The 13,643-nt window shown below is 40.7% G+C and overlaps 1 long non-coding RNA gene across 2 annotated transcripts in view; it reads right to left on the bottom strand.

Moving 5' to 3' along the window:
- Positions 1 to 13,643, bottom strand: part of LOC137638227 (uncharacterized) — a 433,485-nt gene that overhangs the window by 222,062 nt on the left and 197,780 nt on the right. The window lies entirely within an intron of this gene.

Below are 13,643 nucleotides of genomic sequence, written 5' to 3'. Positions count from 1 at the left end.
AGATAGTATCTTAAATTAGTAAGATTTACTTAAGAATAGTAAATCTGACACAATTGAAAGTAGATAGTATCTTAAAATCTAGGATTTATAGTTTGGCTATATACTCCATATATAAAACATAACTACTGTATTTGTATTTTAATTATAGTCGGATTAAAATATAATTATTTCTTCATAGGCCTACTCTATCATACTTTTTATCCCATCTACTTGGAAGTATTATGTTTGTTTAAGTATGTTTACAAATATTTACCTTTCAAATGAAGGGAGATGTTATTTAATTACCCTTCTAATAGTTTCAATGAGTTATAGAAACAGTTGAACAATGTAACTATCTTTTTTGATGTGTTTGTTGTCAAGTTCACACTAAGTGAATGGAGGAGTTTTGAAATGAAGGGATTAAGTTTGGTTGAAGGTGTCTGATGCATCTTATCTGAACATCAAATGGAACTGGGAATACATAACATTGTACATTAAAAAGGGATACCCTAAAACGCAGGACCAAGAGACGGGACAGACCGGGACCACCGGGACGAGCTATATTAAACAGGACATGGCAGGGACCAATGAGACCATTGTCAATTTACTGTAATAGGCCTAATAAAAGGTTTAATAAAGAATGACAGTAAACATTTTAAGTATACAGTGAACCCTCGCTACTTCGCGGTTCGACCATCGCGGATTCACCACTTCGCGGGTTTTTTCCATAACCCATATATATATATACATATCGCGGATTTTCCGGAAATTTCGAAAATACCGCAATATCTGAAGACCCCAAATACGATATTTCGTTACCTGTAATTCCATTAATACTGTAATTAGTAATATCTGCTCTTACTGATTGTTCATTGCATTACATATGACATATAATTAAGCACAAAGAAATAAAACACGAAAAGAGAATGTGATCATACGATAATTCAGTACTGTATACAGTACGTAGTAAAATTAAATCGAACATGAAACGCAAATCAGATGCAGTCATACCATATTAAAATGGTGTAAGGCTGCTGTTGGCTACTACTGTACTGTACTACAAATGTAATGGAAGTGCTTCTTTTCCATGAATCTTTTGTATGTATACGTACGTAGTACTGCATCCAATAATATTCTTTGTTGCAAAAATCACATTTCGAATAAGCGTACGAGAGAGAGAGAGAGAGAGAGAGAGAGAGAGACACACATCCTACAACAAAAGCGTAAAATAGCGTATGTAAAGCTATTATTATTATTATTATTGTTGTTATTAAAATTATTATTGTTATTATTATTATTATTATTATCATTATTATTATTATTATTATTACAGTATCATTATTTATTATTATTATTACTGTACAGTATACTGTACGCAGGGTATCTTGTACTTTGAATTGGGTTGTGATTGGTTCAAGCGCTGATAGATGACGAATCAGAACCAAAGTTTTGTAATCTAGACTCTGATTGGTGTTTTGACCGCTTCTCCAACCCGCAGCATCTCTTTCCGCGGTCACTTTGTCTCCCGCTGTATCGCTGTGTTGACGTTGTTAATTGTGAACTTTAATCTGTGCTGTGCGTGACTGTTTTAAGTTGAACTTTTTGTTGAACTTTCTGTTAAACCCTACTGTACAATGCCTCCCAAGCCTTCTGCTTCTACTAAGGCTGGTAGTGAGCCTAAACAGCACCGAAAGATGATGACGATTGCTGAGAAGGTGACGCTTCTCGATATGTTAAAAGACAGTAGAAGTTACGCGGCCGCAGACCTCGAAGACCTGACGAAATCGGGCAGTGAAGACAGTGAAACACAGGAAGAGATCCAAGAAAATGTCGAAGAAACGGTCTTAACATTAGAACGGCTTGCCAAGCTCTGCAAGCTTGCGAATGAGGTGAAAGAAATGTCGCAAGAGTGGGACGAGGATATGGTTCGTTCTGTACAATTCTGCACCAAGATCGATGAACACATGGCTCCCTACAGGATGCTCTTGCGAAAAAAGAAGCAGCGGCAGCAACTTCCGATCACAATGCCCTCAGAAGAAATTGAAGAAGTGTCTCAGGAAGAAGTTGAAGAGGTGTCCCAGGAAAAGACACCTCCGTCTGAAGAGACGTAAAATACTATTATTGGCTGCACAGTAGAAGACATCATCAGCTTCATCATCATCATTTCTACTGTGCAGCAAATTCATCGCCATCATCATTCAAGTTTTTCTTGAACTTCTTTCGTGGTGAGTACAGTAACAATCTTTATTTTTTACTTTAATATTCTAACATTTTAATATTTGTGCCTGTTTTATAGTTTAGTACTGTATGCATTAAGTTAAAGGGAAGGTTTTAAAAGTCTGAAGAGTATACATGTTGTAACCTATCATATTTTTTTTGTTTAAAATTTACATTTACGTACGTAAAACAATCTCTCTCTCTCTCTCTCGTAAATTGTTTTCCTGCTTTGCTATGTACAGTATGTACTGTATGATTTTATATAGATACGGTAAATAATATTTGTAATAACATATTTTGTAAATGCTTTTACTGTAAATATCATTATTTATCACTTTCATCATGCGCGTTAAATGCCTTCTTTGTTCTGAGCGTGGTTGTTTACTGAGCGTACTTTATGACGCCGTCGTTTCAGGCGGCGTCATAAAGAAAAACATTTCATTTGGAAGTCCTAAGAAAAATTAAGTAAAACATTGGTAATAACAAAATCAACATACTGTATACATCAATATAATCGATGCAAAAACTAACCTATACATATATGTGTACACTAAATGAGTTTGTTTCTTCATTATGATCAGAGATAAACGTAAACAAAACATTGGTTGCCATTTTTTATCGTGATTAGGAAACGCATGATATAAAATCGCCTTTAATATTTGTGCCTGTTTTAGTTTAGAGTACTGTAGTACATGCATTAAGTGTTCTGTACATTAAAGGGTAGTTTGTTAACAGTACTATGTACAAGGGAAGGTTTTAAAAGTCCGAATATACATGTTAAATAAATAGGTAAATATGGTGTCAATACTTCGCGGATTTTCACCTATCGCGGCCGGGTTTGGAACCTATCTACTGCGATAAACGAGGGTTCACTGTAATAAATTTGTTAAATTGTGTTTAAGCCATATGTATCTAATTAATTATTTTTCTAAAAAAGTTACCCAATTGTTATAAAGTGAAAGTACCTACTTGCAAGTACCTAGAAACTGATATTAAAAAGATATATTTTGAATCAACGTAATTGTGATTGACTTAAAAGTGTAAAAACTCAATGGTAATTACATATCATCATCAAAACGTACATCGGACATGTACAAAGTCATTAAAACAGATTTTAAGCGAAGTGAAAAAGCTACTGAAGGAACCTTCCATCAGGACGACATGGCCTGAGCCCAAAAAGGTAATGTATTAATTACAATTCCTTCTGGTAGAAGTAGTATATATATCAAGTCAGGTGAAAATGTTCTTAAATTGCTACTGCTACTGCCATGAAGAACGTCCCTGTGAAGAACCCATATGGCATACCTAGGTAAGTTTTTTATTTAATATGATAAACTATGATGAGATTGCATATTGTTGTACTGTTTTAATGAGGCACCCTTCTTATGGAATAATATTATATATTGCCTGTTTAAAGGGAAATACTCAATTTTTATATTTTATGTAAATTGAGATCACATTAAGTTGTATCATCATATGGTTTGTTTTGATATAAAAAAATGGCTCTGTGTAAATTGTATGATGTGTGTCTTACAAGGCTTGCAGTCTGAAAGGCTAAAGACTTAAGGAGTCTTTGCAATCTAAACCAATACCGAATAATGGAAGACATTCGATAAAGGTCTAGAGGTAACTCTCCAGCATCAACATGGAGACTTGGGATAGGTGAGGTTCTAAATGCTCCTGTAGACAATCTAATACCAGCATGATGTATCGAGTCTAATATTTTTAACCGGCTTGGGGTGGCTGAAGAGTATATTTCACATCCATAACTAATTTTGGAATAAATCAAGGCTTTGTATAATTTTAAAATAGTATTGTGGTCTGCCCCATGATGTATGGGACAATACTTTTAAGATATTCAGAGCCTCAAGACATTTAGCTTTTAATGCTTTTAAGTGAGAAACCCATGCAAGCCTAGATTCAAATATCAAACCTAAAAATTTAGCTTCACTTGCACATGGTATCCGTTGACCTTTAATGTCTATATCCGGGTCTGGATGTACTCTCTGGATACGATAAAAATGGACAATTATAGTTTTATTTAATGAGAACTTAAATCCATTCATATCGGCCCACTGGATAATTTTGTCAATAGATAGTTGTATTTTTCTCTCAACCATTGCCATTCTAGTTCCAGCAAATGATATTGAGAGATCATCCACAAATAATGTTGAGAGAACATCCCGGGGAATGACTGAGGATATCCCATTAATTGCTAATGCTAACAGTATTCCACTCTGATCTTCCCAGACTGTACTATCCTGTACAGAGTATAAGGTAAGCAGTCACTTCTAACAGCCATTACTTCTTCATCAAAATGTTATTTTCATTAGTAAAATAAATTTTTGAATATACTTACCCGGTGATCATGTAGCTGTCAGCTCTGCTGCTGCCCGACAGAAAAAACCTACGGACGGAATACGCCAGCGATCGCTATGCAGGTGGGGGTGTACATCAACAGCGCCATCTGTCGAGTAGGTACTCAAGTACTTCATGTCAACACAGAACCAATTTTCTCCTCGGTCCACTGGGTCTCTATTGGGGAGGAAGGGTGGGTCCTTTAATTCATGATCACCGGGTAAGTATATTCAAAAATTTATTTTACTAATGAAAATAACATTTTTCAATATTAACCTTACCCGGTGATCATGTAGCTGATTCACACCCAGGGGGGTGGGTAGAGACCAGCATACATGTTAACATTAAAAGCTAAGTATTCCGTACTTCATTTTAGCAGTTATTCAAAATAACAAACATAAAATTAATAAGTACCTGGTAAGGAAGTCGACTTGAACAATTACTCTGCTTTTTTAAGTACGTCTTCCTTACTGAGCCTCGCGATCCTCATAGGATGCTGAGCGACTCCTAGGAGCTGAAGTATGAAGGGTTGCAACCCATACAACAGGACCTCATCAAAACCTCTAATCTAGGCGCTTCTCAAGAAATGACTTTGACCACCCGCCAAATCAAGTAGGATGCGAAAGGCTTCTTAGCCTTCCGGACAACCCAATAATAAAACATTTCAAGAGAAAGATTAAAAAGGTTATGGAATTAGGGAATTGTAGTGGTTGAGCCCTCACCCACTACTGCACTCGTTGCTACGAATGGTCCCAGAGTGTAGCAGTTCTCGTAAAGAGACTGGACATTCTTAAGATAAAAAGACGCGAACACTGATTTGCTTTTCCAATAGGTTGCGTCGATTATACTTTGCAGAGATCTATTTTGTTTAAAGGCCACGGAAGTTGCGACAGCTCTAACTTCGTGTGTCCTTACCTTCAGCAAAGCTTGGTCTTCCTCACTCAGATGGGAATGAGCTTCTCGTATTAACAGTCTGATAAAATAGGATAAAGCATTCTTTGACCTAGGCAAAGATGGATTCTTAACTGAACACCATAAAGCTTCAGACGGGCCTTGTAAAGGTTTTAAATAGAACTTAAGAGCTCTTAGAGGACATAAGACTCTTTCTAGTTCATTTCCAACCATACGATAAGTTTGGAATATCGAACGATATTGGTCAAGGCCGAGAAGGCAGCTCGTGTTGGCTAGAAAACCAAGTTGTAGAACATGTAGCCGTTTCGGATGAGAATCCGATGTTCTTGCTGAAGGCATGAATCTCACTGACTCTTTTAGCTGTGGCTAAGCATATCAGGAAAAGAGTCTTTAAGGTGAGATCTTTCAGGGAGGCTGATTGTAGCGGTTCGAACCTGTCTGACATAAGGAATCTTAGTACCACGTCTAAATTCCAACCAGGTGTAACCAAACAACACTCCTTCGTGGTCTCAAAAGACTTAAGGAGGTCCTGTAGATCTTTATTGTTGGAAAGATCCAAGCCTCTGTGACGGAAGACTGATGCCAACATGCTTCTGTAACCCTTGATAGTGGAAGCTGAAAGAGATCGTTCTTTCCTCAGATATAAGAGGAAGTCAGCTATTTGAGTTACAGAGGTACTGGTCGAGGATACGGATACTGACTTGCACCAGTTTCGGAAGATTTCCCACTTCGATCGGTAGACTCTAAGGGTGGATGTTCTCCTTGCTTTAGCAATCGCTCTGGCTGCCTCCTTCGAAAAGCCTCTAGCTCTCGAGAGTCTTTCGATAGTCTGAAGGCAGTCAGACAAAGAGCGTGGAGGCCTTGGTGTACCTTCTTTACGCGTGGCTGACGCAGAAGGTCCACCCTTAGGGGAAGTGTTCTGGGAATGTCTACTAGCCATCGAAGTACCTCGGTGAGCCATCCTCTCGCGGGCCAGAGGGAATCAACTAGCGTCAACCTTGTCCCTTCGTGAGAGGCGAACTTCTGCAGTACCTTGTTGACAATCTTGAACGGAGGGAATGCATATAGATCTAGATGTGACCAATCTAGTAGAAAGGCATCTATATGAACTGCTGCTGGGTCCGGGATTGGTGAGCAAAATATTGGGAGCCTCCTGGTCATCGAGATTGCGAAGAGACCTATGGTTGGCTGACCCCAGGTGGCCCAAAGTCTCTTGCATACATCCTTGTGGAGGGTCTATTCTGTTGGAATTATTTGTCCCTTCCGACTAAGACAATCTGCCATGACATTCAAGTTGCCTTGGATGAACCTCGTTACTAGTGAAATGTCTAGACCTTTTGACCAGGTGAGGAGGTCCCTTGCGATCTCGAACAATGTCAGCGAGTAGGTCCCTCCTTGCTTGGAGATGTACGCCAAAGCCGTGGTGTTGTCCGAGTTCACCTCCACCACTTTGCCTTGAAGGAGAGACCTGAAGCTTTTCCAGGTCAGACGTACTGCCAGTAGCTCCTTGCAGTTGAAATGCATTATCCTTTGACACGAGTTCCATAATCCCGAGCATTCCCTACCGTCTAATGTCGCACCCCAGCCTACGTCCGATGCGTCCGAGAAGAGAACGTGGTTGGGAGTCTGAACAGTCAGGGGAAGACCCTCTCTAAGGTTGATATAGTCCTTTCACCAAGTCAGACAAGACTTTATCTTTCCGGAAACCGGGATCAAGACCGCTTCTAGCGTCTTGTCCTTTTCCAGTGAAAAGCTAGATGGAATAGAAGAGGACGGAGGTGTAGTCTTCCTAGTGACACAAATTGATCCACGGATGACAGTGTCCCTACCAGACTCATCCACAGCCTGACTGGGCAGCGTTCCTTCTTCAGCATCTTCTGGATGGATAGCAGGGCTGGGGGTTGATCGTCTTGTTCAGCAACGTCCTCATCAGAGGGTTCCTTATCCGAAACTGATGAGGAAACGGCAACGGAGTGGGCAACGTCTGACTCGCTGAATCCGGTCGCACTGGTGGATGTGTGACGGAGCCGGACGCATGGCATTGCTGCACAGTCTGTGAACTGTCAACAACCATGGGTGCGCGAGGAAGTACAGTGTCAACCCGAACTGTCTAGACTGTCTGGGTTATGCAGTCAACACCCTACCGGGTTGCTGAGGTTGACGCACTGCGTCACAACAAGTCACCTCTGCAAGTTGTTGAACGTCTTCCTAGTGACACACTGAACGTCAACAACCACCTCCGAGCGTCGCTTAACGTCAACGTGCGACTGGCAACCCACACTGGGTCGCATCGGTGGAGGAACCACCTCAACTGGCAGACGCGAGTAGGATACCTCAGCGTCAACAGGGCGCACAACCAACCGGTTGGAAGGTTGTTGGCCAGAAGGTTCTTCTCCGCATTTAAGTCCTCAATCAAGGACACAAGCTTGGACTGCATGTCTTGCAGCAAAGCCCATAGGGTCTACGGGAGCAGGTGTGGCAACAGACGGGGTTAGCGACTGAGGCGGAACCATTTACCATCCCTGGAAGCCTTGTTATGTGTGACATAATAGTACAGCAACACTTCAAAGGCTCGACAAAAGTGAGAAGTTGACCTGTAAACAACTTGGAGCGTCTCCTGGCTAGGCGCCAGGGCGAGTCTACCAGAATTGAGAAGTCCATCTGGGCAGAGGCAAGAACTCCCAAGCCGAGAACTTCTCTCGTGTCTTATCAGACTCTCGCTCTATAAGCCAGTTTAAAAGAAGGGAAAGCAAAGGCTGTATCCCTAAAACTCCTCCTGGTGCAAAACCAGTCGCCTAGTCAACGTAACGCTCTCTAGGAGAGCGAGAGAGCACTAGCTTAACAACAACGGCTTCGAAGCAGCTAGGTCTAGTGTAAGTTCTGACGTTTAGGCGAACGAGGAGCAGTAGTTACAAGATCCGGACGAAGATCCTTAAAAAATCATCATGATTTAATTAAAGTCCAAAGGGGGCTAAGCAGCTTAAGGCTCCTCTCCAAATGACAGAGTCCTCAAAGGAATATCAGTAGGAGGGAGAACAACACTTTCTCATCTACAGGAACCTTGTCCGAGAAAAGCTAGGTTATCTCAGTGAGTCTCTCACTGGTGCATTAGTAGCAGACCAGAAGGCAACGTCATGTAACTGCTTGACAGTCTGTGAACTGTCAACAACTGAACTGTCAACCACAACGGGTGCGTGTGGACATACAGTGTTCACTCGAGACTGCTTTGACTGTCTATACTGGGCAGTCAAAACAACTCTAGAATGCGGAGGTTGACGCACCGCGTCAAAACACGGCAGCTTAACTCCACCCTCCTGTTGTTGTGGTAGCTCACGCACGTCAACGGAGGGTTCCGCGCGTCGGCGAACGTCAACTTGCGTCTGGCAGGGTCGACTGCGCATAGGTGGTGGAGCTCTCACAGCCGGAGTGTGGGAGCAGGCAGCCTCAGCGTCAGCTGGGCGCACAACCGTGGCTGGTTGTAGGCTAACGGGTGCAGCGTCAACCTTCTCCGCACGATACTCCTGCATAAAGGAAGCTAGCTGAGTCTGCATAGACTGCAGCAAAGACCACTTAGGGTCTACAGCAGCTGGTGCGGCAACAGACGGAGTAATTGCCTGCTGCGGTACCACTTTGCCTCTCTTAGGAGGTGTGCAGTCGTCGGAAGACTGCAGGGAGTCCGAACTGACCCAGTGGCTACAACTGGGCCGTTGGACTTGCACGGAAGGGACCGACTTGCACTTAAAAAGCTGCGAGACCTTGGTCCATGGTTTCTTACGAGAAACCTCTTCCGCAGACGAGGAATAAATGGGCTCTCTCGTCTTTGTGTGGGTGGGGCGATCTTGGGTAGATACGCCCGAAACCACGGAGGGAAAACGTCTGTTCGTTGATCAAGGCCTGAGGAACCCATAAGTCGTTCGACATTACTTCTCCCCTGGGCTTGGGAGCTTGTAAGAGGTCCCGGACTAGGTGAACGACAGGCACGAACAGACGAACCCTCGGACGCAACACTGTAACACTTGCGCATATCACTTTATCACTTCGATTTTCTGTTTTGCACTAATTTCACTGAAATCGAAACTTTTACTGATTTCTACGTGAAATACGCAATTCTACCCTTCATTAAAAGGTAGTAATGCGAAATCAGTCGTATAATGCAGCTCATTAATACTAGCAAAAAACAGAAAACATATATAAAGATAAAAAATTCAGTGGCTGGGAAAGAGACTAAACACTAGTTCAAATAAGCTACGTTTACAATCTCTCACCGCACATAGCCTGGGGACAAGAATAAAACCCTAGAAACGTTTTATCTTCTTCCCCGTACAGCGACTAGGGAGGAGAGTAACACGAGAAACAACGTTACCCGCTTGAACGAAACGTTTTCTCTCCTCTCTCTCCCTCCGTCTCTATCTCTCTCTCTCTTTCTCTCTTGATTTCGCACTTAAGAGAAGAGCCCAATTAAAAATCGTCAAAAAAACATGTTATTTGACTAAAAGGAACAAACTGAAAGGTTTTCCAAATAAAAAGTTCCTTTAATTTAGAATTTAAAACATTAAAGTTAAGAAAGAATGAACGAAACGTCAGAAACGATTTACTCTTACTGCAAAGTGAAACCGTGATACTCTCTCTCTATCGTAACGATAGAGCGCAGGTTGAACGCCCTGAACATCAACAACTGCGTAGTCTAAAAACTAAACGTGAGTTCATCTTTGAAAAACAGTATGAAAACTATCAAAGAGATTCTTTCATAAAACATTAAATTTAAAACAGTTTTAAATTCTTTAAAGGCTAATGGGCTCAACGTTGATTAACTTCGGTTCCAATTTCGGACCGCCTACTAAAAGGAAAGGTCGCATATAAACAAAACATAAAAAATTATTTTACATGTTTAAAATAAATGGAAAGTTAATCGAAGAGACCTAATAAAGGCGGAGAGATATAAAATATGTGGATCTATAACGTGTTAAGCAAAATTACAAAAACCTAAACACACTTCCTTCTAAAGGAAGGGTCGGCCATTTAAAAGTGAAAGAGAGGCCATACTTTCTTTGTCACCATAATTAAAACTATCCAAAACGAGTTCAAGTTTTGAGATGAAGATAAAACCCCTGCATAGCGAAAGCTCAAAACTAGAATAGTGTACTTCACCAAATAGTTGTGAAAACAAATCCAGTTAGTAACAGCGTATTTAGTAGGTCTTGCCAGTGGCACGACAGAGAAAAAATTGGTTCTGTGTTGACATGAAGTACTTGAGTACCTACTCGACAGATGGCGCTGTTGATGTACACCCCCACCTGCATAGCGATCGCTGGCGTATTCCGTCCGTACTTAAAAAAGCAGAGTAATTGTTCAAGTCGACTTCCTTACCAGGTACTTATTAATTTTATGTTTGTTATTTTGAATAACTGCTAAAATGAAGTACGGAATACTTAGCTTTTAATGTTAACATGTATGCTGGTCTCTACCCACCCCCCTGGGTGTGAATCAGCTACATGATCACCGGGTAAGGTTAATATTGAAAAATGTTATTTTCATTAGTAAAATAAATTTTTGAATATACTTACCCGGTGATCATGAATTAAAGGACCCACCCTTCCTCCCCAATAGAGACCCAGTGGACCGAGGAGAAAATTGGTTCTGTGTTGACATGAAGTACTTGAGTACCTACTCGACAGATGGCGCTGTTGATGTACACCCCCACCTGCATAGCGATCGCTGGCGTATTCCGTCCGTAGGTTTTTTCTGTCGGGCAGCAGCAGAGCTGACAGCTACATGATCACCGGGTAAGGTTAATATTGAAAAAGGTAAAATAAAACAGCATTCTAGAAGTTTTACTCAGCTATTTTGGAATGATATTCCTAATTTGAAAGCAGATGCCACAAGGCACATGCAAAAGGAGTCCAAGGTATGCCATCAAATATAAGAGGAGGCGAAGGTAGTCTTCCTGAACTGAACCTGGGAGAGAAGGGGTGGAGCAAAATCCAACCTCTTTTGGAGGAAGAAGGTGAAGGTGGCATGGTAGACCCAAGAAGACTAAGATGTCGCATCTTTCAGAAAACCAGAGGGATACGGCACAGTGGATGAAGCAGTACTTATAACCATTATCCCTTTCCACTGCTCACACAACATTCCCCTCCTAAGAGGGCAGCTGGACTGGAGCTACAGTCCAATGCCCTGATCTTCATGCGATCAGGCGCTGGGTGGGAACCATACACTCCACCCAAAAGAGGAGAGATCGCTCAAAGTCCTGTGGGACTTCCTTGACTACTTCTGAGAATAATTACCAAAACCAGAAGGGAGTGAAGAGAAGGAGGAGAATAACTTTGCATGACAGCATATCCTTTTCCTTAAACACCTAAAAATTGGCGTTCATTCCAGAAGGACCAATCACCCAATACTGGTGCAAATAACAGCCACTGTTGCACTGGTCTCACCTTTTTGACCAACCCTGAAAATACCGGTAGGTGAGAAATCTCCATAGGAGATGAAAGGTGAACAGTTAAAGCTGCTACCCCCAAAAGCGCATGATCCCCAAACCATAACGGCACGAGAAGTAAGTCGCATAAATGATACCTATTTTAAAGGACAAAGGGTTTGCACTGTGTATAGATGGCATCTGAAAAGAGATTAATTTTTAATTAGCAAAAGAACTTTTTTCTCTCTTTACCCACCAGTGACACATGACAAAGATAAAGCATTTCACAGGAAATTATTCCCAATGAAAAGCTATTAATTCAGTTTTATCAACTTTTTGTTTTATCAATGTTAGATTTATATTAAAGGATTTTTTCTTAAAAGTTCTTATTTTCTAAAAAGAATTTTCAATAAAAAATAACATTATATTCAACGATAATCCAAAATCCTGGTCCACACGAATGCTATCAACATCAGCGGGGCATCGTGCAGTCGACGGAGTGGGGGCGGGGTTGGTCTGTAGGAGGAGAGGGAGGGAAGGGGGGGGGGGTTATCCTGTCACAAATAGCATACAAACAAATAAGGAGGCCTTTAAATGGGAGTATGTATTCAGATTGAGTTAGAATGGCCAATGAGTCTTTAACAAAGTAGGAGCAGTAGCTAGTGGGAGGCAGAAGCAGACACCCCTACCTGCCACACCCTTGCACATCACCTTCCACCTTTGGCTTAAAGATTGGTTGAGGTGCAAAGAGCAACTTAACATTGTTAATTAGATAATAATCTACAATAATATATAAAGACATTTTTTTGAGTTGTCTTACTGCCAAATGGCAGCCACACCAGCATTGCTAATAGTACTGTAATTATCTATAAAAAAAAATGAACAGTAACTCATGTGTTCTATAAAATTACATCATCTTGAATCATTTTATTACAACAACAATCATCGGACTATGCAACGACCCCTGAGGTAATGCCGCCAACTATGAACGGAACAGTAGCGGGACAATACAACCAAATCTAAGTTAAGTCTTACACTTCATAAGGATTTACTATTTTCTAATCCAGGATTAAATTAAGTAAGTTTGAGGCCAGATATGTGTACTAAAATATATACATTCCTGTGATGTTCATTAAGAATATATTACAAAATATATACATCACAAAAACAGTTTTTGTTCTTAATAAACATTGCTGTACATCACACAAGAAATTATAGCAATCATCAAATGGAAATATTTATACAGATTAAACACACACCTGTTTGATTTGATAAAATCTCTGCAAATTTGGAAAGAAATCTTATTAACAAAAAGAAAAGAATAAAATTTCTTCAATACACCAATGCACTTTTTCATACAGCCACCATTCAAGTAGATTCAAACTTTTGAAGAAGACATATATGAAATAAAAGTAATAATATCAACAGTTTCGATTCTTCGATCAGCAACCACTGGTTTGAGACCAAAACTGGAGAAGCCAGTGCATCAAAATAATAATGACTTGTATTCAATGGTAGCTGTGAATAACATTTCGTTCCACAAGACACTATCTCCCCTTGATAATAAAAAGAAAGTATCTGGTTATATATTTAAAGTACATATATTTCCTTTGTGTCATGCTAATGGGCAACCAGTAAAGAAAACAAATCTAAAAATTGCCAAAACTAGCGTGTTGTAGTTAAGAGAGGGGAAGGGAGTGGGAAGGGTCGAATTTGTGTGTGTATGTATAGTCGTCACTTGACAGGTTGCATACACTAGTGT

This window comes from Palaemon carinicauda, chromosome 3, assembly GCF_036898095.1.
Source record: "Palaemon carinicauda isolate YSFRI2023 chromosome 3, ASM3689809v2, whole genome shotgun sequence".
Taxonomy (NCBI): domain Eukaryota; kingdom Metazoa; phylum Arthropoda; class Malacostraca; order Decapoda; family Palaemonidae; genus Palaemon; species Palaemon carinicauda.
Note: the sequence above shows the minus strand (reverse complement) of the source record. Positions and strands in the feature narration are given on the sequence as shown.